A 6,045-nucleotide genomic window follows, 5' to 3' on the forward strand; every position below is an offset into this window, starting at 1 on the left:
TAAAAAAAAATGTTTAAAGCCTACATAGGCCCCACGATTGCGCCACACCATCCATACCGCATGGTTATCTTTTTTTCTCTAAACAACAAATCATTACAGAAAGTACATGACGAACACAAGTATATATGAATAATATACAATGGACAATTGGGCTAGGGGGTTACAACATCACATTACACAAGGACCTGAAGGGACAAACATACACTTATAATTCTAACAGCTTTTTTGTTAGTAGAGTATTTAATTGTCTTAAAATATAGTTCAATTTATTTTTTGTAAGGTAATAAAATGTGGTGTTTTGTTTGTAAATTTACATTTGTGAATATAAAATTTGGCCAAAATAATAATGAAATTAATTACATAAAATTGTTTCAACTTATAGTAGGTAAAGAATTCAAGCAGTACATTTCTCCACAATAGTGTGAAATCTTCATAAATGTGTTCAATTATACATCTACTGATGTCTTGCCACAGTTTCTTTACATAAATACAATGCCAAATAAGATGCAACAATGTTTCTAGGTGGTCATTACAAAAGGAACAATTTGAGCTGATGTTTTCCTTAAACTTCTTCATATGGTGTTTGGCAGGATAATATTTATGAACAATTTTAAAGGAAACTCCCTTAATTTTGTTAACAAGTAGGTATGTTTCACTTGAATTTTGATTTCAAACCAACATGGACTTAAGGCCACCAAAAGTAGAGAATACATGATGAGGAATACAATTCCACATAGAAGTGGGTCTTCTTAAGAATTGTTTAATCCAATTGATCTTAAAAGTATTATTTAAGGTAGTAAAGTCCAGATAATTCAGCCCACCATTCTCATAAGTGTTCATTACAAGAGTTTCCTAATGTTCCTCCACAGAAAGTTGAAAAACATCTGGTCTATCTCCTTGCTGATTTTACCATCAAGATTTGAAGACACAGCGCCATATGTTAGTCTAGAGATACCTTCAGCCTTGGTTATTAGGACTCTTCCCTTTAAAAATAAGTCCCTCTGTAGCCATTGATTTAGCTTCTTCTGGGTGTTTTTAATAAGAGGGTTAACATTTAGTAAGCCTCTAGACTTCTGATCCGTGGTAATGGTTATGCCTAAATATGTAAGTTCTTCTTTGACTGGAATACCATTATATTAAGGGGCACGGAATCCCACCAATCCTCTATGACTGGAATACCAACATAATCTGGCTGAGGATTCCAACAGGCCCCTCAGGCGAGACGCCCGCTGAAGGCCCATTCTGCTAACCTGCTAGGCCTGCTACCTACCTAGAGCTACTTGGAACCCTACTAACTCCACGCCTGGTCTATTGACATCATCGCACGAAGAGGCAAAAACAGACTTACCCCATCGTGACGTCCCCCGAAGGCTAACTTGTTAGCCCCGGTCTACTAACTGCTAGCTTGACTGCCCAGTTCTGCTAACTCCTAGCCCCTGCTAACTGCTTACTTGACTGCCCCGGTCTGCTAACTCCTAGCCCCTGCTAACTGCTTGCTTGACTGCCCCGGTCTGCTAACTCCTAGCCCCTGCTAACTGCTTGCTTGACTGCCCCGGTCTGCTAACTCCTAGCCCCTGCTAACTGCTTGCTTGACTGCCCCGGTCTGCTAACCCCTAGCCCCTGCTGCTAGTTTGACTGCCCCGGTCTGCTAACTCCTAGCCCCTGCTAACTGCTAGCTTGACTGCCCCGGTCTGCTAACTCCTAGCCCCTGCTAACTGCTTGCTTGACTGCCCCGGTCTGCAAACTCCTAGCCCCTGTTAACTGCTTGCTTGACTGCCCCGGTCTGCTAACTAATAATAATAATAATATATGCCATTTAGCAGACGCTTTTATCCAAAGCGACTTACAGTCATGTGTGCATACATTCTACGTATGGGTGGTCCCGGGGATCGAACCCACTACCCTGGCGTTACAAGCGCCATGCTCTACCAACTGAGCTACAGACGGACCACACTCTTAGCCCCTGCTAACTGCTTCCTTGATAACCCGGTTTGCTAACTCCTAGCCCCTGCTAACTGCTTGCTTGACTGCCCCGGTCTGCTAACTGCCACCGTACCTTCTCCGCTATGCAATCTGGTTTCAGAGCTGGTCATGGGTGCACCTCAGCCACGCTCAAGGTCCTAAAAAACATCATAACTGCCAACGATAAGAGACATTACTGTGCAGCCATATTCATCGACCTGGCCAAGGCTTTTTACTCTGTCAATCACAACATTCTTATTGGCAGACTCGACAGCCTTGGTTACACAAATGATTGCCTCACCTGGTTTACTAACTACTTCTCTGATAGTGTTCAGTGTGTCAAATCGGAGGGCCTGTTGTCCGGACCTCTGGCAGTCTCTATGGGTGTGCCACAGGATTCAATTCTCAGGCCGACTTTCTTCTCTGTATACATCAATGATGTTGCTCTTGCTGCTGGTGATTCTCTGATACACCTCTACACAGATGATAACATTCTGTATACTTCTGGCCCCTTTTTGGACACTATGTTAACTAACCTCCAGACGAGCTTCAATGCTATACAACTCTCCTTCTGTGGTCTCCAACTGCTCTTAAACGCAGGTAAAACGAAATACATGCTATTCAACCGATCACTGCCCGCACCTGCTCGCCCATCCAGCATCACTCTGGACGGCTCTGACTTAGAATACATGGACAACTACAAATACCTAGGTGTCTGGTTAGACTGTATAGTCTCCTTCCAGACTCACATTAAGCATCTCCAATCCAAAATGAAATCTAGAATTGGCTTCCTATATCGCAACAAAGCATCCTCCACTCATGCTGCCAAACATACCCTCGTAAAACTGACCATCCTACTGATCCTCGACTTCGGTGATGTCATCTATAAAATTGCCTCCAACACTCTACTCAACAAACTGGATGCAGTCTATCACAGTGCCATCCGTTTTGTCACCAAAGCCCCATACACTACCCACCATTGCGACCTGTACGCTCTCGTTGGTTGGCCCTCGCTTCATACTCGTCGCCAAACCCACTGGCTACAGGTTATCTACAAGTCTCTGCTAGGTAAAGCCCCACCTTATCTCAGCTCACTGGTCACCATAGCAGCACCCACTCTAGCAGGTATATCTCACTGGTCACCCCAAAGCCAATTCCTCCTTTGGTCGTCTTCCCTTCCAGTTCACTGCTGCCAATGACTGGAACGAACTGCAAAAATCTCTGAAGCTGGAGACTCATATCTCCCTCAGTAGCTTTAAGCACCAACTGTCAGAGCAGCTCACAGATCACTGCACCTGTACATAGCCCATCTGTAAACTGCCCATCTATCTACCTACCTCACCTCCATACTGTATTTATTTATTTATCTTGCTCCTTTGCACCCCAGTATCTCTACTTGCACATTCAACTTCTGCAGATCTACCATTCCAGTGTTTTAATTGCTACATTGTAATTACTTCACCACCATGGCCTATTTATTGCCTTAACTCCCTTATCTTACCTCATTTGCACTCACTGTATATATACTTTTTGTTTTCTTTTATTCTACTGTATTATATATTATTATTGACTATGTTTTGTTTATTTCATGTGTAACTCTGTGTTGTTGTATGTGTCGAATTGCTATGCTTTCTCTTGGCCAGGTCGCATTTGCCAATGAGAACTTGTTCTCAACTAGCCTACCTGGTTAAATAAAGGTGAGAAAAAAAGAAGAAAAAAAATATATATATATATGAAGGTGTCACACAATCTTTGACAACCATGAGTTCACATTTATTAATGTTAAGATATAGACCAGATGCTTTGGGAAAGGATTGTATCACATTGATCAATATGGGAATTTTGATAGCGTCTTTCAGAAAGAGTGAGGTATCGTCAGCCAGCTGGCTTATAATAATTTCTTTACCAGCTATGGAAATACCTTGTACAGGACTATTATTTAAAGAATTTGTAAGAAGTTGGGTGATTAATTGGGGGCGGCAGGGTAGCCTTGTGGTTAGAGTGTTGGACTAGTAACCGGAAGGTTGCAAGTGCAAACCCCCGAGCTGACAAGGTACAAATCTGTCGTTCTGCCCCTGAACAGGCAGTTAACCCACTGTTCCTAGGCTGTCATTGAAAATAAGAATTTGTTCTTAACTGACTTGCCTAGTAAAGTAAAAAATAAATAAAAACTATGGAGAGATAGGACAACCTTGTCTAATTCCTCTCTTTAACTCAAATCTAGGTGAAGTGCCATGTTTCAGTTTGATAGAGCTGTTACCATTTGTATAGTCTTAATAGCCTTACAGAAAAAAACTAAGCCAAATTTCTCAAAGGAGTGGATGAGGAAGTGATGCTCTGCTGTGTCAAATGCTTTATAAAAATCTAAAAATATGATGAAGCTATCCTCAGTTATTAGGTCTGAGTAGTCAAGTATGTCTGATATTGTTATAAATATGTCTGTTCCTCATATAGCCAGACTGTGTTTCATCAATGATTGCATCCAGGACTTCTTTAATTAAGGCTAATATTTTACAGTCATTATTAAGAAACGAATTGGACACCAGTTATCGATGAGCACCACTTATTTTTTAGGCTTAGGTATCAGTGTTATTAACCCCTGAGTCATTGTAGGAACGAGAACATTGTTTTTAAAACTGTCTTAAAATACATTAAGTAGTTTTTTCAGAAAATATTTTGTAAAATTCTCATGTACAGTTGATATCGGACGTTTACATTAACTTAGGTTAGAGTCACTAAAACTTGTTTTTCAACCCGTCCACAAATTTCTTGTTAACAAACTATAGTTTTGGCAAGTCGGTTAGGACATCTACTTTGTGCATGACACAAGTAACATTTCCAACCATTGTTAACAGACAGATTATTTTCACTTATAATTCACTGTGTCACAATTCCAGTGGGTCAGAAGTTTACGTACACTAACTTGACTGGGACTTTAAACAGCTCGCCCAATTTTTCAGTTTTTGATTTGTTAAAAAAGTTTGAAATATCCAATAAATGTCATTCCACTTCATGATTGTGTCCCACTTGTTGTTGATTCTTCACAAAAAAATAGTTTTATAATCTTTATGTTTGAAGCCTAAAATGTGGCAAAAGGTCTCAAAGTTCAAGGGGGCCGAATACTTTCGCAAGGCACTGTATATCAGTGAGATCAAATTTTTCCATAAAAAGTATTAAACCCAAATTCTGATTGGTTGGCCTACCTGGGGGCCATCTATCAGTTGAATTATCTATAGTAATGTTAAATTCCTCTCCTATCACTAATAACAAATTCAGAAATGTAGATAACCAATGGAGTATATGTTTCTCTATAGATTCAAGCAACTCATCATTCTCATGTTTTGTGTTGTACCCGTAGAAGTTTACAGTAACAAGCGTAATGTCATTGTAACTGATCACAAGACAAATAAAGTGACCAAAGGGGTCACATTCCAAGTGTAGAATATTACCACCAAAAGGTATTTTTCATTGTAGTGACACCAGCGGAGCGTTCAGATCCATGGGAAAGCCAAATATCATTGCCCCACTGTGACCTCCAGAAGTTGGCATCAGCCGAAATTGAGTGATAGTCTTGAAAATAGCAAAAATCTGTTCAAAATTGTTTAGCAAATAAAAATAAGGCCTTGCGCTTGCATGGATACCTCATCACCGTGCACCTCCCAAATGTTGTAAGAATGCGTGGGGCTCTGTGAAGCATTTATGTGAAAATGTAATTTAATCAGAAGCCACTGACAGATTTCTGGATTGGGCTGTGCTCAAGAGTATCCTGCCTTGGCAAATTGCGCTGTTAAGACACTGATGCCCTTTGCAACCACGTACCTATGTGAAAGTGGATTCTCGGCCCTCACTAGCATGACAACTAAACAGAGGCACAGCCTGTGTGGCAAATGATTTAAGACTGAGACTCTCTCCAATACAACCCACGAGCCGGGTTGTGACAAAAACTCACAATCCTTCTTATGTTTAAGAAATGTATCGTATAGTGTGTGTGTGGCAGGCTTACAATGATGGCAAAAAACAACATTTGAGAGTGCATTGACCCTGGTGCTAGAGGGGTTACGCAGCTGGAGTTTGAATGTTTGA

Source organism: Oncorhynchus gorbuscha, linkage group LG19 (assembly GCF_021184085.1).
Source record: "Oncorhynchus gorbuscha isolate QuinsamMale2020 ecotype Even-year linkage group LG19, OgorEven_v1.0, whole genome shotgun sequence".
NCBI lineage: Eukaryota > Metazoa > Chordata > Actinopteri > Salmoniformes > Salmonidae > Oncorhynchus > Oncorhynchus gorbuscha.